The sequence below is a fragment of the Lissotriton helveticus genome, chromosome 3_1 (genome assembly GCF_964261635.1).
Source record: "Lissotriton helveticus chromosome 3_1, aLisHel1.1, whole genome shotgun sequence".
Lineage (NCBI taxonomy): Eukaryota > Metazoa > Chordata > Amphibia > Caudata > Salamandridae > Lissotriton > Lissotriton helveticus.
In genome coordinates this window covers 1,942,602,150-1,942,626,675 of record NC_136061.1, presented here as the reverse complement: position 1 = coordinate 1,942,626,675, position 24,526 = coordinate 1,942,602,150, and the positions used below count along the sequence as shown (strand labels likewise).

Sequence of the window (24,526 nt, the reverse complement as noted above, 5' to 3'; positions counted from 1 at the left end):
AAGTCCCTTCTGGACTGCGCAAGTGCCTTGTGAGTAACTGGTTGAATTAGTTGTGAATTGCGCTTTGTGCTTAAGACTTGTGAATAGTTTGTTGAGTTTTCTTAAGAATAGCTCCTTGTAAATATGGTTTATGAAGAGCATGTCATTATTATGACTTGTTGAGTTTCTTGTGAATATGGCTTGTGAATAGCGCCATGTGGTTATGTTTTGTGCAGAGTATGTTATCATTACGTTAGGCAGGAGAGAGCTGGATCTCTTTCAAGTACTTGGAGAAAACGTTTTGAAGATGTGCGTACGTGTTATGTGATAACATGGAGAGATGAGTTCATGACTTTCCCATGTACTGCAGTCATTGGGGAATGATTGTGCTTCAGCTGCCAAAGAGTTAATATCTTGTATTGAGAAGGCAGTATTTGTTTTAACATGCTGTTTAACAAGGTGTTGAGGGATTTTGGCGTTTTTTGGTGTTTGCGGGGGGGTGTTTTTGAGCGGAAATTCGTACCCGTTCCAGTGGAGGGATTTGGTTGCTTTTTGGTGAGGATTTAGGGAATCGCTTGGACTACTGTGATGCCAAATTTGAAAAGGATCCGAGCTGTGGAAGTGGTGGAAAAAGCATGTTTTGTGCGGAGGTGTGATTTGCCATGTTATCCAATGGGCGTATTTCTGAAAATTGAAAAATTATTTTGGGGGTGTTCCAGGTGCGCTAGGGGCCCGGGGGTTGGATCAGCGGTAGAGGAGGTGGATGGCCAGGTGTGCTGAATTTTGGGGATTTATGGCTTGGGCGGAAGGGTGTGTTTGGCTAATGTGTATTTTTGGAAAATGGAGCTGTTTTGATTTGTGCGTGCTTTTAGGCCGAGATTTCGTGGTGTGCTAAATAGTTCTTAACTGAGTCTGTGGGATCGGCTGAAACTTGGGAGTGTCTAGTTTTGCGACAAAGTAGTTTGGAAGTGTGTTTTGGCACGATTTCATGGCTGTATAGCTCACATGCATGGTTATGTGAGCTGACACTAAAAGTCAGTGAGTGTTTAGATGAATGGTTTAACTTTTTCATTGGTTGCTGGGTCTGCCTATGTGCTTTGACAGCTTGCAGACTGAATGGTAACGTCTTGCATGGAGAGTAAAGAAGTGTATTTGTAAGGGTTTGCCTTGGAACACTTGATTTAATGTGTTTGACTCAGAGGTCGGTAGTTGAGATAAGGATTTGCACGGAGGGTGCATTAATGTTTTCACGGTTGAGAAGAAAATATAAAACAGACCCATCATAGAATGTGCTTTTAATTAGTGTAATGCAACCGTGTGTTTTTTTTAAATAAGAATGTTTTTACAAAATATTAGTTATTATTTTTCCCAATGCAAGCTGCCCTTTAGAATAGCGTAGTGACAGTTAATCCACTCAATTAGAAAACATAGCTTTTTGAAAAATGATGAATCTGGCCCTTTTAATAGGTAGAATAGAAGAGCTTGCACACTTAATTATGAAAATATTGGTTATGCGATGCAGAATCATGGAGTTTCACATGTTAATTTCAAAAAGTTAAATGTGGTGTGTCCATGCCATATTGTTCTGTTTCCTTTTTCCCTTGCAGCTAGTAACATTATTTTGTGATACAATTATTTTAAAATGCTAGCATGTCACTTAGTTACAAAAAAAAAGATATGTCTTTATTAATTTGCTTTTTGTCACGTTTTGACTTTGCTTCAGTTAAGTTAGAGAATGTTGGTTAGCTATCTGGCCTGGGTATAGATATGTTTTGAATTACACAGAATGTGTTTTTTCGACCTTGAGGCTATCTGGCCTGGAGAGATATTTTGTAAACGGAGGGCTTTTCCCTCTTGGAGCACAAGCCGTGCCTGTCTTGTTATTATTGGCCAATCTCCAATTCTTTTCCGCGGACAATTATTGGCTGTCCTCCAGCTGAGTCAGGCTTCCTTCGCAAGCAGAAAAAAAAAAAAAATACTTGATGAGCCACGGAGAAATGTTTATGTAAAGGGGGGTCAAGTTGCTCTTCCTTACAGCCAGCACTGAAAGCTTCATTGACTTCAGATATAGTCACGCTTGCAAATGAATAGTTTTTCCCTCAGTAGTGTAAACAGATTAATTGGCAGGCAATTTTTGTTCTTGCAATGAGATCAGCATCTGGCAGTCATTCAATTTTAGATCACAATGAGGCCCGGCTTGGAGTTGATTCAAAACTACGAGCGCGACCATCTTTCTAGAGGGAGGGGCTGCTTCTCAAAGGAGTGAGAGGTAGCGAGGCTCCAGCCCATCTGTCTATGCTAGAATAATTTGGATTTTATTCAAATACATTTAGAGAACATATTGTAGGTAGTATGGTCATACTATTCCCAAGATTTAGAGTAGGATTTTTTATAAACTGCAGAGCTTTTGGAAAGTGGTTTCCCCAAATTAAAAATTGTGCTTTTGAATTGAAAATTGATTTTTATTTATTTATTTATTTTTATATAATTTATTTTTGCTAGATTGATGACAATGAGCCCTAGCATTTACAGTCAAGCATTACAAAGACTGCTGGACAGTATTTATATGCCTGCCAATACAGCCCTGGTCCAGTATGTAGACGACATCCTCATTTTTTATTTAAATCTGAACCAGATCTGAACCAGACTGCGAAAATGCATCACTGACAGTTTTACATTTACAAGGTATCGCCTTCAAAGTTGCAATTCTGTGAAAAGCAAGTGGTGGACACTTGCTTTCCAAGGAGGGTAGACAGCTAACACAAGAACACACCTTGGCATTTGAGGAATTAAAAAGAGCTTTATGTCAAGCGCCAGTTTTTAGCGGCTCCTAGTTACAGTAAACCTTTCATGCTGTTTGTAACTGAACGGGATGGAACAGCATTATCTGTCCTCACACAAGATCAAGCAGGAAAACACTAGCCATGTGCTTATTTTCCAGTGGCCCAGGCTCTGCCTGCGTGCCTGAAATCAGTTGCAGTAACAGCCCTAGCCATAAGACAAAGTGACTCAATAGTGCTAGGACACCCTCTGACAGTACAGGTACCACATGCTGTGGAGGTTCTCTTAAACAGGACGCAGACACAACACTTGACTGTAGCGAGACTGACAGCATATGAACTGACATTATTTCAACCACACATAGAGATCAGACGTTGTAATACTCTGAATCCTGCAACACTTTTGCCCTCAAGTACAGTAAATGCACCACCACATGACTGTGTGGAAGTAATGAATATAGTGACGAAACCAAGACAAGACCTGACAGATATTGCACTTCCAGACCCAGACTTAACGCTCTATGTAGATGGATCATGCATGAGAACGAGTGCAGGAGAGTTAGTAGCAGCCTATGCTGTGACCACAGCTACTGAGGTCATAGAGACACAGAAAATAGACACACTATCAGCACAAGCAGCAGAGCTCATCGCTCTGACACAAGCCTGCATAAGAGCTAAGCACTTGAAAGTGAACATTTATACTGACTCACAATATGCTTTTGGCGTTGTTCATGATTTCGGGGTACTTTGGAGGGAGAGAGGTTTCTTGACCTCCCATGGGACCAAGATTCAGCAAGGCCAGCTTATCCAAGCCCTGTTAGAAGCCATACATTTACCTACAGCCATTTCTATCCTGAAGTGCAAAGCTCACACCAAAGTTACAGACACCATTTCCCAGGGTAATGACCTGGCAGACCGAACAGCTAAACTTACAGCCCAGACAGCCCAGACAGCCCAGACACCAACTGACACGACAAGGACAGAGGTACCATTACTGACAACATGTATGACAGTCAGGGATCCCACTCAAGATGTACTCGACATACAGACACATGCCACTGCAGAGGAGATAAAGGAATGGACTGACCAAGGAGGGGTCCACACTGACCAAGGCTGGATGACTAAGGGAAAAAAGTACATGGTTTCTGCCTGATTCTATGGTACAAGTAATCATAAACACAGCTCATAGTCCAGCACACTTAGGAGAAAAGGCAATGCTAGACAGCTTACAGAATATTTGGTTTATTTGGTTTAACAAAATATGTGCAGAAAAAGGCGTGGATTGGATGGTAGCCTTGCCGGTTGCCCTTTTTTACATGCGTATGGTAGCTCATTCCAGAACAGGCCTATCTCCTTATGAAGTAGTTTTCGGTAGACCGCCAAATATGCGGGGTACGCCTATGCCTAAAAGAATTACTGATGTTGACAGTAACATGCTGACAGATTACCTGGCTTCCTTGATGTCTGCACTACTCTCTTGTTGTTCACAGGTTGCTGCCGCCTTCCCTGACAACACCCAGGTCAAGGAACACGCCATTGTCTCCGGGAATTTTGTTTGTGTCCGGAACTTTGATCGTTCAAGCCCCTTTGAGCCGCGCTGGAAGACGCCGAAATTGGTACTTCTGACCACGAGGACCGCAGTGAAGGTGGAGGGACGCAAGGGGTGGATTCATCTTCAGCATTGCAAAAAGTACTTTGGACAATCCGGAACTCTGATAGACAATAAGGACCATACAGACTTTGCGCCGCTTGCGCCGCCTGCGCCGCCCTTGCTAGAAAAGACTCCCCAACAAGAGTATAGGTCTAAGTTAAGATCTAGTAAGTCAGACGTAGTTTAATTGTTTAAGCCCATCCGGTGGTGAATCGGTTAGACTAGATTTCTGACATGTATAAGATCACAGACAAGGATAGCAAGAAAACCCAAATGAAAACAAAGTACTGCAAGATATTACACAGTAGATGTATAGTTACCTTGATCATTCTTTTTATTCTGTGCGTTGTTATAATCTGTGTCAGTTTATTGCTACATGTTTTTTTCCCATTTCCTCACATATACATTCCTCCAGTAACAGCACTGTAGAGCATACATTCAGTGACCTGCCACCTCATGAATTATCATATCGACTTGCACTACGTAACAATACATTTATTCGTATGTTACACCATTCTCACCAGACCAGCAATGCAACTGATTGCTGGGTATGTGGCCAACTGCCTCCTTATCAAGAAACAAAGGGAGTTTTGCCATTCTATCCTCTACCTTTCTCACACAATGGGTCATGTGGAGCATGGTTTGCTTTAATGACCTCAATAGATAGAAAGTACATAGCTTATCCAGGTGGCTGGATATATGGAAACCTGAATAAAGTAATGAATGAAGCATGTTTCCCAGACAAAGACGGGTTTCCCCAAAGGAAAGGAACTGATCTAGAAAATGAAGAGTATGAGTAAGGAAATGCATCCGTTAACTTTATAATGTTAAACGTTCAGCCCAAGCAAAATACAGGTCCACCGTTTATTTCAGTCCTGCCAGCAAAAGGTGATTTATGTGTTAGTAAGAAAGGCTCAGTACATATGGGACACAGCGAGTGTAACACTGTAGTAGAGTTTAATGATAAAGGTCTTTCTTCTTTCAAAACATCACGCCATACCTATTTCATTTGCGGACAGACAGCCTATGTACATCTGCCCTTAGACTGGGGTGGGACTTGTTATATAGCGTTCCTGCTTCCACCCGTTTTTCTAGCCCCATCCAATTATCATAGAGATTCACGACTAGAACATGTTAGAGTAAAGAGAGAGACAGATGCCTCAGGGATTGATCAGACTGAAACAGCTTGGGAGCAATATACAGATTTCAACAAAGGTTTCTTTTTCTTTGTAGGTCCCGTCCAAAACAGTAAACTGATACGCAAGTTAACAAGGACTCTTGAAGCAGTAGTGAATGTGACTGCGTCTGCCCTGGCGAACTTGACCCAGGATCAGTCTGCTATTAGACTTGTCGTTCTTCAAAATCGCCTCGTTCTAGACGTCATCTTGGCGGATAGGGGCGGAGCTTGTAGGGTGATCCGATCTGGTTGTTGCATTTTCATCCCAAATAACGCACCATCTGTGTACGCAGCGATAACAAGGCTCCACAAGATTGCTCATGTCATACATCAAGACCCAGGCACATGGACTTGGTCCAGTTGGCTCTGGGGTGTGATATCTGCTTGGGGATGGAAAGTGTTGACCTTCCTAGGAATGATTCTACTTATGATATTTGGTTGCTGTCTCTGTCTGCAGTGTGGCCCGGCCATTTGCGGCCTGTGTGCAACTGCATGTGTTCCACATCCAAGTATACAAAGGGTTAAGGACGAACAAATGATGCTGTATGATCAACTATACGGTCTCATGAATATAGATGTATCCTGAAGGGTTAAGTAGGGGACAAGGAGGGAATGAGGAAAATGAAATTTTGCATGACCAAACTGTCCCCTACGTATACCCTATGTTACATGCATATTTCTCTTAGTGGCCTGAATCACTATGCCTCTGCATTCATGTCCTGCATTAGAATGCCAGTCATCAAGTTTCCCAAACGTTAAGTTAGCATGAAGGCCCATGTATTTGCATTGCATTGTGCACTTTTAAATAAATATCGTAATGAACCCATTTTGTGGCGCAGCCCGAGCCACATTCTGGAATAAGGGTTTTTCATGACTCCTGACACACTGAAGGCTGCAGTGACGTCTCCCTGACCTCGCATACTTCTGGCTCAGCTGTAAGAGGCCCGGCAAGAGGCCTGCCAAGACAGTATTATGAATAACAATTATCTGTCTGCTGTACAGAATCACATTTCAGTCCGGTGAATAAAGTACACAGAAACCATCTGCTTAGATAGGGCCCAGCCTTTCTGTCTCTGTTTAAGTGAATTACAGTGCTTGCATCCATAGAAAGCTCATGCAATGAACGAATAAATATGCCCTCTCTGTCTTTTAGTGATGAGCAACCTTTGCTTCAGATAATACATCCCCTGACTCTAGATATCAGTTGTACCAGACGTACTGGTCGCCCTGACACGAGAGATTCCTCTACTAGACTGTAAGGCAGCTCTCCTGCCAGTTACACGTCAATTGCACGTCATGCTCAAGTTTCACAATTAGGGCATAGTTCCAGCTAGCTATCCAAACTCCTCCTCTAAGTACCCACCCACTTATGACACCTACCTATCACCTACCTATGACTCATCAAAGTGTACACCCACATGCTCTTATCTCTTTCTTTCTCTGCTCTGCCTCGAGCGTTCCTTCTTACGCCCTATGTACAAGATAAAATGTATATAACCCATGTTCAGTAAATAATTGTTAGAAGACCCTTCCTGATCCTCAGTGGAGATGGAACATATTCTCCCATGACTCGAGTTATTGGAATAAAGCCCATTTTAACTCAGATACCACGGACTCTGCCTCTCACTTGATGCATGATAATTGTTAATGCCTAGAAATTATGCCAGGGTAATATTTTATTTACCACAACCTTCTGTACATTTATATGGTTTCTTCCCAGAGAGGATATTTTGATGTCGCTTCAGCTCTATGTTTTTTCTAAATGCTTTTTCACATTCTGTACATTGATGTGGTTTCTCCCCAAAGTGGACTTTCTGATGTTCCATTAGATGTGACTTTCTAATGAATGCCTGGTCACATTCTGTACATTGGTAAGGTTTCACCCCAGTGTGGATTTTCTGATGTCGCTTTAGTTCTCCAATTTTTATAAATGCTTTGTCACATTCTGTAAATTGGTATGGTTTCTCCCCAGTGTGGATTTTCTGATGTCGCTTTAGGTTTCCATTTGCTATAAATGCTTTGTCACATTCTGTACATTTATATGGTTTCTCCCCAGTGTGGATTTTCTGATGTAGCTTTAGTTTTCCATTTGCTATAAATACTTTGTCACATTCTGTACATTTATATGGTTTCTCCCCAGTGTGGATTTTCTGATGTAGCTTTAGATTTCCATTTGCTATAAATTCTTTGTCACATTCTGTACATTTATATGGTTTCTCCCCAGTGTGGATTTTCTGATGTAGCTTTAGGTTTCCATTTGCTATAAATGCTTTGTCACATTCTGTACATTTATATGGTTTCTCGCCAGTGTGGATTTTCTGGTGTTGCTCTAGCCCTCCAAGTGTTATAAATGCCTTATCACATTCTGTACATTCAAATGGTTTCTCCCCAGTGTGGATTTTCTGATGTCGCTTTAGCTTTACATTTTCTATAAATGCCTTATCACATTCTGTACATTCATATGGTTTCTCCCCAGTGTGGATTTTCTGATGTCGCTTTAGCTTTACATTTTCTCTAAATGATTTGTCACATTCTGTACATTTATATGGTTTTTCCCCAGTGTGGATTTTCTGATGTAGCTTTAGCTCTCCATTTCTTGTAAATGCTTTGTCACATTCTGTACATTTATATGGTTTCTCGCCAGTGTGGATTTTCTGGTGTTGCTTTAGCGTTCCATTTGCTATAAATACTTTGTCACACTCTGTACATTTATATGGTTTCTCCCCAGTGTGGATTTTCTGATGTAGCTTTAGATCTACATTTCTTGTAAATGCTTCGTCACAGTCTGTACATTTATATGGTTTCTCCCCAGTGTGGATTCTGTGATGTAGCTTTAGATCTCCATTTCTTGTAAATGCTTTGTCACAGTCTGTACATTTATATGGTTTCTCCCCAGTGTGGATTCTGTGATGTAGCTTTAGATCTCCATTTCTTGTATATGCTTTGTCACATTCTGTACATTTATATGGTTTCTCCCCAGTGTGGATTTTGTGATGTCGTTTTAGTTGTCCACTTACTACAAATGCTTTTTCACATTCTATACATTTATACGGTCTCTCCCAGGTATGCATTTGTTGATGCTGCTTTAGGTTTTTATTCTTTATGAACACTTTATTACAGTCAATACATTCATATGGTTTCTATCCGGTGTGGATTTTGTAATGCTGTCTTAGATTCTTCTTCCTATGGATCACTTTATTACATTCTGTACATATACATGGTTTCTGGTGGACACTCTGATGCTACATTAGGTCTTTCATTGCAAAGAAAATGTTTCCACAATCAGTCAATCAATATGGTTCTTCTCCAGTATGATTTTCTGATGTTGCACTTGCTCTTTCTCTCCCTAATAAATGTGTTGTCACTTTCTAGATATTCATACGGGTTCTCTTCTGTGTGTTCTTTCAGATCCAGGTTAGCTATTCAGTCATAATGAGAACCTTATCAGCCTTGCTTCAGTATGTCAGTGTGTTATTTTGTCAATGTATACCAGGTGATCCCTAAGAGTCAAGTATAGACCACATTGGGCAGTTTGGGTTTTCTGCTGTAGAAACAGACTTTGGCGAGGCATTAGCCTTTAAGGGAAGAATTTTCGAGGTGCACTGTTTTTACATCGCTTCCTACACCAGTGATGTTTAATGGAGAAGTGTGGCTCAATGGTTAGAGCGGCAGACCCTGATGCAGAGGTCGGGCCCGGACCAGGGTTCAATTCCCGCCTCGGCGAGTCTTGGGCTCAATTTCCTCAGACCTGATAATTCTTGCCTCGGTGCCTATTCTAATCATGGGTCCCACTCTGCAACTCTGGGCAATAGCTTGCTTAATCTCCACAACGGCCCCAACAGCGCTAGGATGCCTGGCTTCACCTTGGGGGTGCCCAGGAGTGCACAATCCACAGGAAAACCAGGAAGGGTTCCACAGCGGTATGAATACAGCGCTACGAGACCCCTGGGTAGCAGTGCGCTATACAAGTACAAACAAACACATTTAATGCCTTCACCTTTTTTGTTCTTTACTGCATTTATTTCACCTGTTCGGAAAAAAAAAACGACTGGATAAGCTTAAATGGCAGGTCCATCACGAAAATCTATTGGCATTTAATGAGACATTTAATTGACCACATAGACAAGTGCACTGAAGAAATTCTAGATTACACTTTCAATGTAAAGATACAATAGGCAGAGCAAGGGAATACGATCCTTCCTTGACGCCCTCCTATCGCGGAGTGTAGACTCAAGGAGAAACCAAGACTCCAGTTGAGTCTTTTGTCAGCGGTTTTGTGTAGATCCATAAGTATCGGATTTGATGGGGCCAGAGACTCCGCATTTACATCCAAATGTGCCTTTGATGTGAGGGAAACTTCAAAGAGTGGTTCTGAAGTGCACCAGTATCTCTTCCAATCCCAGCACTCACTCCAGACTACCAAAGGGAGTTATCATTCCTTTGTATGGGGTCCGTCTACTACCCTATGAAAGGTAAGAGTGGGCCCCTTCCTCCCATCTGCCCAGAAAAATCCATTGGGATAAGATGGATGCAGATAAGCGCAAAATCACACCCAACCCTTGCAGTGTCTGTAGCTCTCTAGAAGGAATACACAAAGGGGTCGGTCACCTAGGCCAGACGTGTATTAGAGACAGGGTCTAAGGCACATAGAGAAGTACAAGCAGAGAAAAGTCCACTTTCTAAAAGTAGCTTTTCTAAAATAGTAATGTTAAATCCGACTTTACCAGTAAAGAGGATTTATCATTACCATTGCAAAGATATAAAACATGAAACGGCTACTCCTTTCCAATCAGGAATTACAGCTTAAAGGTATTCTAAGGAATTCCCAGTTCTAGCCAATGAGGGGAGTAGGCCTTACAGCAGTGAAAAAGTAATTTAGTTGTTTGTCACTACCAGGACATGAAAAAACATAGAAGTATATGTTCTGCCTTTTACTCACATAGCGTCTCGCACTTTGGGTTACCAAGGGCCTTCCTTAGGGGTGACATATGTAACAAAAGGGGAGTTTTAGGCTTGGCAAGTACCTTTAAATACCAAGTCGAAGTGGCAGTAAACTTCACACACTAGCACTGCAGTGACAGGCGTGAGACATGGTTTCAGGCTGCATATGTGGGTGGCACGGTCAGCCCACTAGTAGCAAATAATTAGCAGGCCCTGGGCACATGTTGTGCGCTTTACTAGGGGCGTATAAGCAAATTAAATATGCCAAGTGAGTGTGAGCTCATGTTACCATGTTTAGGGGAGAGATCACCAACACTTTAGCACTGATTGGCAGTGGTAGCGGGTGCAGAGGCCTAAAGTCAGCAAAAACGAGCACAGAAAATGGAGGGAGGCAGGTAAATAATTAGGGAAAGGTTTAACAGAGCCTTTTCCAGTGACTGGACCACACAACAAAGAGCATCACATTAACGGCAGAAAATGTAATTAATTGTTGTAAGGGAGTCCTGTATACTATCAGAGAGCCCGTGATGGGACCCGGACAATAATCTGAGCATCTTTCACATAGTGTAACTCCAGAGATGAGGCTCTGACCAGATCTACACAAGGAACGGGAGGTTTACAACCATAATAAACACACATTGGCAAAGTCAAGAAGACTCACCTTTTAGACATATAGGCTTTGCCAATGCTGCACAACACCAAGAAAGAACAAGCATTTGCAATGCAATAGGTCTCGCATTTTTTAGAGTTGGAGCTATTAGTGTAAATATAAATATTTTTTACTTATGCGTTTAGTAGTGGATGGCTGTGATGGCAATTGTGTGTTTTACAATCAATTTATAAACAAGCGTATGGTTTGTGTTGTGTTTTTGGTGTATGGGGCTTACTGGGATACAGTTTAAAGCAATCCTGAATTTGTTTTAGCAAATTAATACTATGCAGTTATTAAGGACACAACGAGAATGCTTTATTACATAAAGTCAAATGCCGGGTATGGAAATATTAAACCCAAGAGAATAAGAGTCACCTGATTATTTTATTTGTGGGTATTTAATAACGTTAAGCAGTATGATGGTGCTAATTTTACCTGGTTTTTAACACCCCGTTGGGTGGCTGCTATGAATCTGGTGTGATTATCCCTAGGGCCCCTCAACGAGCAGAATAAAGAGAAAATTCCAGGTTGTAACTAGTAGGTTTGTGCAAAGACTAATCAAACCTAGCAGGAGGTTTTAATGATAGGATGAACATGGAGACAGACTGGGGACGCACAGGATGCATAGGCATGGGGAGCAGAGACACGATGAGCAGAGACACGATGAGCAGGGCTACAGTTAAACAATGTGAGCTGAAGCAGACACAGGAATTACAGGTTATCAAGGGAGCGATCCCATGCAGTGGACACACACACTGGGGGCACAGTGAGGAACCATAAACCAAAGGTGGTGCATTTGGGGGGTGGACACACATTGGAGCACGGGGTATCAATCAGGCATAAGGTAAGAAAAGGAGGATGAACACCGTCAAGGCACAGAGACTGGGGGTGCAAGCAATGGATACACAGTGGGAGCGAAGATGACTGGTGAGAGCTAGCATATTGCAGGGAGGCAGGGATACAGTGAGCTCATACAGCTGCGGAAAAACCGAAGTGATGTATCTCTGCGCTAACCCATTAGGAGGTAGCAAAGAAGTGTCCTGAATTTTTACTCTCATCGTCCTAAATTTACACCAATGCCAGTTGGTCACCCTAGGTGGTAGGGGTGCATAGAGCGCCTGGAGGGCCTAGGAGAGGGGGCAAATGCTAGTACCTGAGAGGAGGTAAATGGTAGGCAAGCAGAGTGCTCTAGGTGAAGGAGACAAAGAAAGTGCTCCGGGGAGAAGGGGCAGTGGGGATTACTTCAAAGGAAGTAGATTGTAAAAGAAAAACCCAGTGCTGGTGAATCGCATTCTCAATGACATGGAGTCATCATGGAAACCTACCTGGTCAGTAAAGCCTTTGAGGGTGGAGCCATGTCAGGTTTTCACAATATCCACCTGAATCTTATTTACTTGTGTTAATGAAAATGGGAACCAGAGTGGGTGTGTAGTCTGGCCCTCGTCGACCTGCATTGAGTGACCCTAATTTATAAAGAATTAGAAAGCATGATCACTATGCTTCCACAAGAAGAGCAGCCATATTTTTGATGCTAATAATCATACCCAAAATTAAACTCACTTTTATAAAAAAAAAAAAACAATGCTCTAGCTAGGAAGGCATGTGTTATTGATATGTGATGGTGCAGAGTTTCGAAAAGAACCCTGGTCAAGATAGCCCCCTCAGCGTAACAGTTAACAGCACTAACCATGTGAATTTGAGTGAAATTTGTGGGAAGAATTCAGAATTTATGGTTATCCCCACGAAGCTTGCACTGATTAACATTGTCGTTTATGTTGTGAATTAAATATGGCTGTTTTAATGGGTTTCCTTTTTTGCGCAGGCGCGTAATGCATGATGTCACATTCTTAGTGGGAATCTTTTGCAGCTGCGCAGTAGTGTTTTAACTTGGCTGCTAATATAGTGCGGGCAGGATCAAGCTTGAATTGTGATTTTAAAGTGTAATTTAATGTTATTAATGCCAAAAGCAATAGGGATAGTAACAGTAGTTGGTGGGAATGTTGAAACATTTCGATTTGTATAATTCTTTATTTCTGGATGTTAACAAATGTTTTTTTCTGATTTAATAGTTTCGCTTTTGTCACTGGTTGGGGTTGATGAGTTGGAGCTGCTATCGTTGGCACGCATGTGCCCATGGGGGAGAAAACCACCCAATTACATCCTAAGAGTCCTCCGGAGGCCAAGGTCACCACACTGTGAACTGTGGGAAGAAGCTGCCACGAGAAAGCTTTGCTCAAAATGTTGTTGTATCAAATTGTTATTTGCATTTGTGTACAATGGGTGGGAATAAAGCTTTGAAACATCGAGGGAATGGTAAAACAATAACTGTTCAGAAAGGTACTTGTGTGACTTAACGAGATGTGCTCATCCCATTTCCCCATCCAATCAGAGACTGAGAACCCAAGGTATTGAAACATTTCAAATTGTTCCCAAGGTGTAGAAAGTATATAATAGGGCAGAGTCCTGTCCTGTCTCCGACCGACCCCTGCCCTCACCACGTCTTCAACAAGGCCGACGTTGTCATCGCACCCCACCTGCGGGACATTATCAACACCTCCTTTGACATCGCCACCTTCCCGGAGAGCTGGAAGCACGCAGAACTCAGCGCTCTACTCAAGAAACCTACAGCGGACCCCACCGAACTCAAGAATTACCGTCCCATCTCGCTCCTCCCTTTCCCGGCCAAAGTCATCGAAAAGACCGTCAACAAACAGCTGGCCGCCTTCCTCGAGACGAATGGATCCCTCGACCCCTCACAGTCTGGCTTCCGAGCCAACCACAGCACCGAGACCGCCCTCATCGCTGCCACCGATGACATCCGAGCCATGATGGACAACGGAGAAACAGCGGCCCTTATCCTCCTGGACCTCTCCGCGGCATTCGACACTGTCTGCCACCGCACCCTAGTGCAGCGCCTCGGCAACATCGGAATCCAGGAGAAGGCACTGGAATGGATCACCTCCTTCCTCGACGGAAGAACACAGAGAGTCCGCCTACCACCGTACAAGTCAGAGGCCACCGAAGTCATCTGCGGCGTCCCTCAAGGATCCTCGTTGAGTCCCACCCTCTTCAACGTCTACATGAGCCCCCTCGCGGCCATCGCACGCCAACACAACCTCAACATAATCTCCTACGCCGACGACACCCAGCTAATCCTCTCCCTGACCAACGACCCCGCCGCCGCCAGAGCCAACCTACACAAAGGGATGAGAGATGTAGCCGAATGGATGACGACCAGCCGTCTGAAACTGAACTCAGACAAGACGGAGGTCCTCATCCTGGGCTCCTCGCCCTCCGCCTGGGACGACTCCTGGTGGCCCCCCGCCCTGGGCACCGCACCCAAACCGACGGACCACGCACGCAACCTGGGCTTCATCCTGGACTCCTCCCTCTCCATGACCAGACAAGTCAACGCCGTCTCCTCGTCGTGCTTCAACATCCTGCGCATGCTACGGAAGATCTTCTGGTGGATCCCCACCGAGACCAGGAAGACTGTCACCCAGGCCCTCGTCACCAGCCGACTGGACTACGGCAACGCCCTCTACGCCGGAACCACCGCCGAGCTCCAGAAGAGACTCCAGCGGATCCAGAACGCCTCAGCCAGACTCATCCTCGACATCCCACGAAACAGCCACATCTCCGGACATCTGAGAGACCTGCACTGGCTCCCCGTCAACAAAAGAATCACCTTCCGCCTCCTCACCCACGCACACAAAGCCCTACACGACCAAGGCCCGAGCTACCTCAACAACCGAATCAACTTCTACGCTCCCAAGCGCCACCTCAGATCAACCAGCCACGCCCTCGCCGCCGTCCCCCGCATCCGAAGAGCGACAACAGGTGGAAGGTCCTTCTCCTACCTAGCCGCCAAGACCTGGAACTCCCTCCCAACCGACCTGCGCCTGACCCAAGACCACCTCTCCTTCAGGAAGAAGCTCAAGACCTGGCTGTTCGAGCAGTAACGGCACCCCCCCCCCCCTCCTAGCGCCTTGAGACCCTACGGGTGAGTAGTGCGCTCTATAAATGTCTTGATTGATTGATTGATTGTAAGAGTTCAGTTGGTCCGTCAGTAGCCATCGATGTTGTCGGTCAGAATCACAGTGGGAAGAGAAGCAGCTAGAGAGCTGTCAGCCGGAATCTATGTCAGGTGATACCACATCCATCAGAATTGCTTTCGGGACGTCCAGTGGGTCGATCGAGTGAGCATAGGAGTCGAGGGGAGGAAGCTGATACCGAAGTTAGAGAAGCCTGCAGAGCAGAGTCTGAGGTCCCGAAGTCCATCCAGAGTGGGAAGTCCACCCGAGGTCCCGCGGGTTGTCCGGAGTTGTTATCCTGAGTCCCACTCCATTCCTGGTCCAGAGAGGGGAGTTCTGTTCGGTGTGACATTGCATGTCACTATCCAAACTTTTAGGTAATTATGAGCGCACAGGTACCTGGGGTTTATTAGATGTTGCACACTTCTATACCTTTGCTATACCTTTGCTATGGTATGCTTTTCATTTCAGGCGTTATTTTCTGCAATAATTTAAGCGCCTGTTTTCTATTGCAATCTGTGACTTTGTAGGGTTTATAGAGAATATTTCTCTTTATATTTACCTTATGCAAAATTCTTATGTAAAGTTTGTTCAAACCTCCTACAGGTGTGGTTATTCAAGACAGCTAATTAGACCGACTAAAAAGTGAGTAAATCCTTATCTACCAGCCACTTCAACGCCAGGATCCAGGGCTTGAGGTATGGTAAGACCTCAAGGGAAATATATGATAGGAACGTAAGGGTAAGTATTTGGATTGTCGAACCGGATTGGTGCGGATGGGTGAATGGGGCCCAGTGTGTTGAGTGTGTGTTTGTGAAGCTTGTCAGGTCCGGCTCGGGGAAGCTTGCGCGCCATCAGTAAAGCGTGGTAGCAGAGGGATGGTTAGGGCTTAAGTGGCTAGGTAAGGTAAGTAAATGAACAAAACTTAGGCGACGTACTGAGGTGAGTAAAAGACGTGGAAAGGATCCGAAAATATATGAGTCATATGTGTTAACTAACCTCTCTATGTTATATGTAAATGTGGTACCTGTTACATGTTGTCCAGATATTCCTAGGAATATTGGAAGCAGGTAGCAACTGGTAGTTACACTGCAATTGAGGTTACTTGTTTGGTCAGTGCTGAAGAGTTACGCAGGACTCGAGGCACAAAGTTAGGGAATCAAGAGTGTATGACAGTAAAGGGCTCGCTAGCGAAATCTTGGTCCTATATTACCTAGTAAGGGTAGCATCAGGAGAATAGTAGGAGTGCCGATACTTAAGTGAAGGGCAAACTGGAAAGTAGGTTCTGCTCGCAGTGCGTGAAGGATAAGACGGAATTTGTTTTATTTGTAGTATGTGGAGACTAAAATAGAAGAAGATTTTATTCGTAAGTATGTGCGGATTTTAGTTTAGAAGATCAAACATAGTAGCAAATGTTTTTATGTTGTTCTGAATAAAAGCGCAAGAAACGCGAGGGAAAGAATCAGTCGTGGGAAAGTGCTGACATCACGACAGACCGCGCTGGGATTGGAGTAACCAGCGGGCGTGTAAGGGAAATTGTGAAGGAAGGGTCAAAACCGTGGGAAGTAGAACTGACGTAGCTCAAACGCAGCAACAGTATGGGTTCACAAAAAATAAAGGAAAAATCCCGGGTGGTTCACCGCAGGGATTGTATCAAGCATTGTGTTTGAAGGAGTGTTAGACAAATATAGACCAAACCCATATGCCGTTCTACTACACTCCAAGGAAGGTTTTGCATCCTAGTGGACAACCTTTAGGATATGCAGGAAGACGATTTTTAAGCGAAAGAGTAGCAAATATGTACAGCCCGAACAAGAAATTGACACTTATGGGAAAATTGAAAAACGTGTTCAAACCCGACAAACGGATAAGAACGAGGGAGGGAATTCTTATCGCTCCCCCTGGAACACCCGTATCTCACATGGCATTTGAGAGGGGTTACCATACTTGTATATGGGTAGAAAATTGGGCAGAGTATACGAAAGATGATGGAGTATTAGCATTCCCGGAACATGGTTCCTTTAATGGTGAAGAATTACATAATTTGAGAAGGAGAATGAATGAACTTGTGCCCCGACCTAGGATGACGCAATATGAGGCGTTAGAAGAATGGGAACTAGAGGCTCTTGATCAAATAAATAAGAAGGGCTCGAAGGGCTCCAAGGGCTCCAAGGTTACCCAAGGATAACCGAGAAACTATAATGCAGGGTTGGATAGGAACAACCATGATCGAAGGAATGTTCCCCATGAGAGAAGGGGAGGAGTTTACTGGTGGAAAATGTACTGAAAGGAAAAATCGTTTGAATCCTATGAGTAGTATGACATATGAGGATGATTATCTAGATGATATATTGATGAAAAGACCACCTCCTTACCAGGAGCGGCATCCCTCTCCAAGTGCCCCCACACCAAGCTTACCTATACCGCTAGTTCCGCAAGTAGTGCATAAACCAACAAAAGAAAGAGGATTGCATGATAAGGAAAGAGCTGCCATTAGTAAAAACAGGGAAGAATTAATCCAGAAAATAACTCAATTAGGTCCTCATCCGGAAGCTTTAACGATTCCAGTAACTATTGTGACAGTGGTACCACTATATGGGAACCAATCCGTTGGTCCGAATCCTGTAGCATTAAGCACACCTACCACTTTGAATCCAGTAGTACAAAGTTTAACAAACACGTCTGTACCTGAAATATGACAGGAAATAATAGTCAATGATGATCAAATGAGTGAATGTGAATCAATAATATCCTTAATGGATTTGCCCAGGGCTCGAGTCGGGGTACCACGCGGGTGGACGGCGTCCCCCCACTTATTTTACTGGGAGCTCGATAACTGGAGCAAACGAAGCCACACATTCACTCTTTGTCCTCTCTGGGGAGAGATCTCGCCCCAGAGAGGCCAAAGAGTGAATGTGTGGCTCCATTTGCTAAGTGAGCGAGGGGAGGCAATGAGTCTGATGGTGCAAGCCACCTTTCGTGACGTCAGCGTCCCCCCACTTCTTTTTTTAGGACTTGTGCCCTGGATTTGCCCATAGGGGGTAAATTAGATGATACCCTGAGAAGAACCATTCCTCGAGCTCGAAAAGAGGTAAGGCTAGATCCTGGCTCGAGCACTCAGAGTGGATCAATCGTTACTCCTGAAGAAATAGAGAGATGGTCTTGAGAAAGAGAGAGACCAAATCAGTTACCGGAAGTCCTAGACGTATATAAATTAAGAGTAGAATTAGAGGAATTGATAGCAGGAAATGTGGGTTTAGGCCGATTAAACACCTATAGTGATGCTGAATTGCTGTTTATGTGTAAAAGCATCACTAGAAATGTTAAATATATCATGAAAAATTAAGTGATTTGACATTGGCATTAGACATTGACATTGGGAGGTCTAAAGCGTTGCAACGACCCTACAGAGCAGAATTTAGTGAAAAGGATCTGGAACACATGAATGTATCAGGAAGGAAATTACAGATTAAAGAATTGTTGACGACTCTTCAGAAATGGGGTGACTTGGAAAAATAGAGGAACAGGTGGACAAAGAAAAGGGATGAAGCCCAGGGAAGCAGGACTGCTTCCAGATATGTGTTACAAGAAAAAGACAAAGTAGAAGGGGTTTTTCCAATGAGAGAAGTACCCGGAGGTGGATATGTACATGTTCCATGGACAAGACAGGATATACTATCCTTTACGAAGGACTTCACCAAACTTAGAGATAATCCTGTTGAATGGTACCGGCAGGTAGACCGATTTGTAAAAGTGTCAAAGGTATTATTAAAAGACTTAGATGAACTGTTTGAAATAGTAGTGCCCCCGGATTTGTGGACAGAATGCAAAATCACTGTAGATTGGCCAAATGACGAGTATCCCAGAGACCCCAAAACAGGAGCCCCATCGCCGAACGTGATGAGAAAATACGATCAGGTAGTTACCTATTTGAAGGGGGAAACCCCCCCTAAAGAAACTGATTGGGTAAGAATTGACCGTACTACACAAGAGAAAAATGAATCTGTAAATGCATATAATGAACGATTACTGCAAGTATTCAAACAGTATAGTGGAATAGATAATATCCCTAGCAAAGACATGGGACAGTTTGTGTATTGATTTGTGACAGGATTGAAACCTGAAATCGGAGATATGATCAAACAGCATATGTTGTGTTGGCAAATAAAACCCATAGTTGGTATACTCAAATATGCTAAATATTGTGGAAAAGAAATCGACAATAAGAGAAAACAGTTAGAGAAAAAAGGTTATTTGGGCACAGGTGAAACTGGTGGAACAGCAAGAGCAACTGTTGCTCAAGCAATGGGAGGAAAGAACAGGGAAAAGACAGACCACAGGGGAAGGCAGAGGAGGAAAGTATAAGGGTTTAATGAATATAGAGGAAGCAAAAAAGAAGTTCATGTGTCATGGGTGTGGAAAATTGGGGCATTGGCAAAACGAGTGTAAGAATGTGCAAACTAATAAAGGTCCGAACTCTAATTTACAGGCGGAGAAGGAGGAGTTAAGGAACCCCAATCAGCAGGGAGGGGGACCGCAGAATCAGTTACCAGTTGCTCCTATGCAAAATCACTCATCCCAGTCCAGACATAGTGCAGACGACGGACGTCAAGAAGAAGGGGGTAAGAGGAATTATTTAACGACTCAATATCTTTTGCAAGATACTTTCCTCTCAGACCTCGATGATTGACGGGGCCTGAGAGGGAAAGAAAGAGGGTGCGTGCTGGGTGCCTCCTTAGCAGTGGATGAGTCAGGTCCTTTTATTGAGGGTCAAGTGGAGGGGAATGATATCACCTTCCTCTTGGATACTGGCGCAAGTAGGTCCACTGTGAGATCGGCAGATATTCCAAATCTTTCCCTCTCGGGTGAAACTATCCAGGTAGTAGGCGTAGCCAACAATACATTGAGACACCGCTCACAGATCCAATGGAAGTGAGAATAGGGAAGTTAAAGCAGATGCATAAATTTGTAGTTTGTGATTCCAGTCCCGTTAATTTGCAAGGTAGGGATCTTTTGTGTAAAATGAATTGTACCATTTTTTGCACACCGGATGTGGTTGCAATACAGACACCTGACAAAGATGGAGTATACAAATTCATGATGGCCGAACAAGATGCTCGAGCATTCACGTTAATGTCCCAAAGTGATTTGCCTAAGGAAATACAGACTGCAGTAAATCCTAAAGTATGGGATTTTACAGGGAAAGAAGTAGGATTGATAGCAGATGTTCACCCAATACAGGTAACTGTAAAGAAAGGGGCGGTATACCCTAATACACGCCAGTACAAAATGAGTCTGGAGGTAAATGCAGGAGTGATGGAAGAAATTGAGAGAATGCTTGAACAAGGTATATTGGCTGAAGTGATGGGCAGCCCATGTAATTCACCGATCACGGTAATTAAAAAGCCAAATGGGAAATATAGAATTGTACAGGATTTGCGAAAAATTTATAAAATTGTGGTTCCTTGTTGTCCAGTAGTTCCAAATCCAGCAGTTATTCTGTATCAGATACCATCACGAGCCAAATGGTTCACAGTAATAGATTTGTGTCATGCTTTCTTTTCCATACCATTGCACCCTGACAGCAAATATTTGTTTTCATTTAAGTTCGAGGATCGTGTGTTCGTGTGGAATCGGATTCCACAAGGCTACATGGAAAGTCCTTCTATATTCAGTCAGATCCTTAAGAAATGTCTTGAGTCATTGATGTTGCCCCGACGCTCAGTGTTGGTGCAATACATCGATGACCTATTGTTAGCATTGTTGAACCGAGATGACTGTGTGGTTTATTCAATTGCACTGTTAAATCACCTAGCAGATAAAGGACATAAAGTATCTCCAGAAAAATTGCACTTCTGTTTGGATGAGGTGAAGTACATAGGTCATTTAATTCGACCAGGAAAAAGGCAGGTCACAGTGGATAGAGTAAAAATCATCAAAGAAATGAAACTCCCGAGAACCCAGAAAGAGGTAAGAATGTTCCTGGGTGTCGTGGGTTATTGTAGGCAGTGGATTTTAGGGTTTTCTATGTTAGCAAAACCTCTGATTCAATTGACCAAGAAGCGAGAAAAAGACCCTATAGAGTGGGACGAAGAAAGCAAATACGCATTTGTGGCCCTGCGGCAGAGCCTTTGTGAGGCCCCTGCACTAGGGTTGCCGGATTATGCAAAGAATTTTGGGTTGTTTCGCTGTGAAAAAAATGGGTGTGCACTCTCGGTGTTAACCCAAAGGCACGGGCTCTTGTGGAGGCCAGTGGCCTACTTTTCTGCCACCTTAGATCCAGTGTCGGCTGCCTTGTCAGGATGTCTGAAAGCGGTAGCCGCCACCTTGTAAGTATTGAGCAAAGTAAAGGCATTGTTATGGGACACCCTGTGAAAGTACATGTTCCCCATGCTGTGGAAATTTTGTTGACTCGTACCAAAACTCAGCATTTGACATCCAGCCGGTTAACTAAATATGAGCGAGTGATCTTAAGGTGCTGAGAGCGCGACTATTGTGAGGTGCACCATCCTCAATCCTGCGACATTATTACCAGATGTTAAGGGAGAAGAAGTAAAGGAGGACAGTGAGATCGAGCATGACTGTATCGACTATACAGAGTTATGCACCAAACCGCGTACTGATATTCGAGACTAGCCTCTTGAAGACTCACCCAATGAGCTATTTGTTGACGGGTCATGCAAGCGCGATGCAGCGGGAGGGACCCTCACTGCATATGCAATTTGTACATTGGAAGGGATAGTCGTAGCATCCTATTTACCAGGCGTAAAATCTGCACAAATAGCTGAATTGGTGGCTCTTACAAAAGCCTGCAGGCTTGCCAAAAATGAAGTAATTACAATTTACACTGACAGCCGTTACGCCTACGGGTTGTGCATGATTTTGGCTAGCTCTGGATGCAAAGAGATTTCAGGACTTCTTCAGGAACCCCTATCAAAAATGGAAAATTTGTAAAAGACTTGCTAGAAGCAATACAGTTACCGAAACGAGTGGCAGTGGTAAAATGCACAGCTCACACGTCAGGAAATGACAAGGTGACTGCTGGGAACAGATATGCTGATCAAGTGGCACAGCATTGTGCACACTATAAAATTGGCATAAATACAGATGGTGGAGATTACGGAAGCAATTGCCAGATCATGCTACTTGCAGGCGTAGGTACCTGGGAGGAAGTACGGCAACTACAGGATGAAGCCGATGAAGGAGAAAGGGCAGGTTGGGAAAGGACTGGATGTCACCAGAGGGGAAATGATGATGTATTGGTGTATGTGGATGGAAGACCAATTATGCCTGATTCCAAGTTGTCCCAAATGGCCAGAATGTATCATGGGGACACTCATGTGGGACGAGATGCCATGATAAGATTATTTAGACAGGTTTGGTTCAACCCAAGGTTCAGAGCCGTAGCAGAGAGCCTCTGTCAAAGATGTTTGATTTGCCAGCAAATGAATCTCGGAAGAAAACAATAGTGGCCCTAGGAAGAATAGGGAAAGCTTGTAGTCCCTTTTTCAGATTGCAGATTGATTTCATTCAGCTCCCAGTCTGCAGAGGGTTGAAATATGTATTGGTCATTGTGTGCCTGTTTTCCAAATGGGTAGAGGCTTTCCCTACACGTAGGAATGACAGCATCACTGTAGCATAACTGTTATTGAGAGAAATCATTCCTAGGTTCGGTTTCCCAGTAACGATTGAGTCAGACAGAGGGAAATATTTTAATAACAAAATCATTCAAATCATCTGTGAAGCTTTCAATGTCGAGCAAAAACTGCACTGTGCATACCGCCCAGAGGCTTCTGGAGTGGTAGAACAACTGAATGGCACCATTAAATGCAGGCTTGGGAAAGTGTGTAGGTCCACTGATCTGAAATGGCCCGATGCCCTGCCCCTGGTTCTCAAGGGACTCTGAAGCATCCCAGACAAGAATACGGGATTGAGCCCCCATGAGTTCCTGATGGGGAGAGCCATGAGGCAGGCCTGTGTTCCAGGAAATAAGTTGTGGACCATAACTGATGACTTAGTACTGGAATATTGCAAAGAACTGGCTGACCAAGTGCGTTCTATCTCTCACCAGGAGAAGATGCAGTTGCCAGACAGCTGAATCCAGCGCATGACCTGAACCCCGGTGAATGGGTGGTTGTGAAGGAACACACTCGAGAATCGTGCCTAGCACCTAGGTGGGGTATACCTCAGCAGGTCATATTAGTTACGACAACGGCTGTGAAGTGTGCTGGTACGCCGAATTGGATTCATGCCAGTCATACCAAAAGGGTCCCAGCTCCTGATGAGAGTTCTCAACAAGCTGAAAGGGTTGAGACAGCTGAAGGTTGTGCAGCTGAGGGATCACAACCACTAGATCCTGAAGTAGCTGATCTATCACAACTGAGCCCAGATCAGAACATATGGGAACCCTTTCAAGATCTTCCTGAAGAGGTGGTTAGAACCAGGAGTCAAAGAGTACAAAACAGAGAGGAACAGAGTCAGGATCAGTCAGGTCTAGAAGAAGCTGCTCAGAATCGAGTAGGAACGACTGGTAGGTAATCTGAGCGAGTGCAGAAACCATTAGGGAAAGAGCAAGCAACCCAAACTGAAGTGAACGAGTTAGTTCACGAGTCTGGGAAGGGACAGTTAGACCTTAGAGGATCGCCTCATGCAGAAGATAATCCAGATTCGACAAGCCCTGAGCAGGACCAGTTAGACTTAAGAGTTCAAGTTCAGGAGGAAGATAGCACACTGTAAAACCAACCGGAACAGGGATTAATAAGAGAGGAGGGAAACGTCCAGGCAGAAGAAGGAGCAGAAAGTCCCGGACAGTTAGATCAGGAAATTTAAGACGAGAACAGGCAGATCGTGCCACAACAGAACGAAAATAAAAGACCACCTGATGAGGGTACCTGTGCAGTAGTAGCAAAGAAAGTCCGAAAGGGTGATAATTGGCCTCGTACTGTTAAAAGAATCCGGTGTCGTTTAAGAGAATTACTGAACAGAATTAGCCAGATTTAGCAGATCAGAGTGAAGACGAATAACAAGTAGAAAGGCCCCGAGTGGACACATAACATCCATGAAGATTTTGAAAATCTTGACATCAACGAAAACAAAGACAATATAAGCAGCGGGTCAGATCCAGAAATAATAGATGTAACAGACGAGCATACGTGAAAGCTAACGTAGTCTAGGCCAGCGTGACCTTTGATTGACTTTACAGAAAAAGGAGTCTAGTTGAGATCTCTAGTTGAGAATTCCAGATGGCAAATTGTATAAAGAAATGGTGCAGAATAGCTGCTTGTAGTATATTTGTTGGAATGCTTATAGGAT

General features: G+C 43.9%; 1 pseudogene; it reads right to left on the bottom strand.

Annotated features, from left to right (window-relative positions):
- The window catches only part of LOC144824347 (uncharacterized), a 43,270-nt pseudogene that overhangs the window by 2,410 nt on the left and 16,334 nt on the right, over window positions 1-24,526 (bottom strand).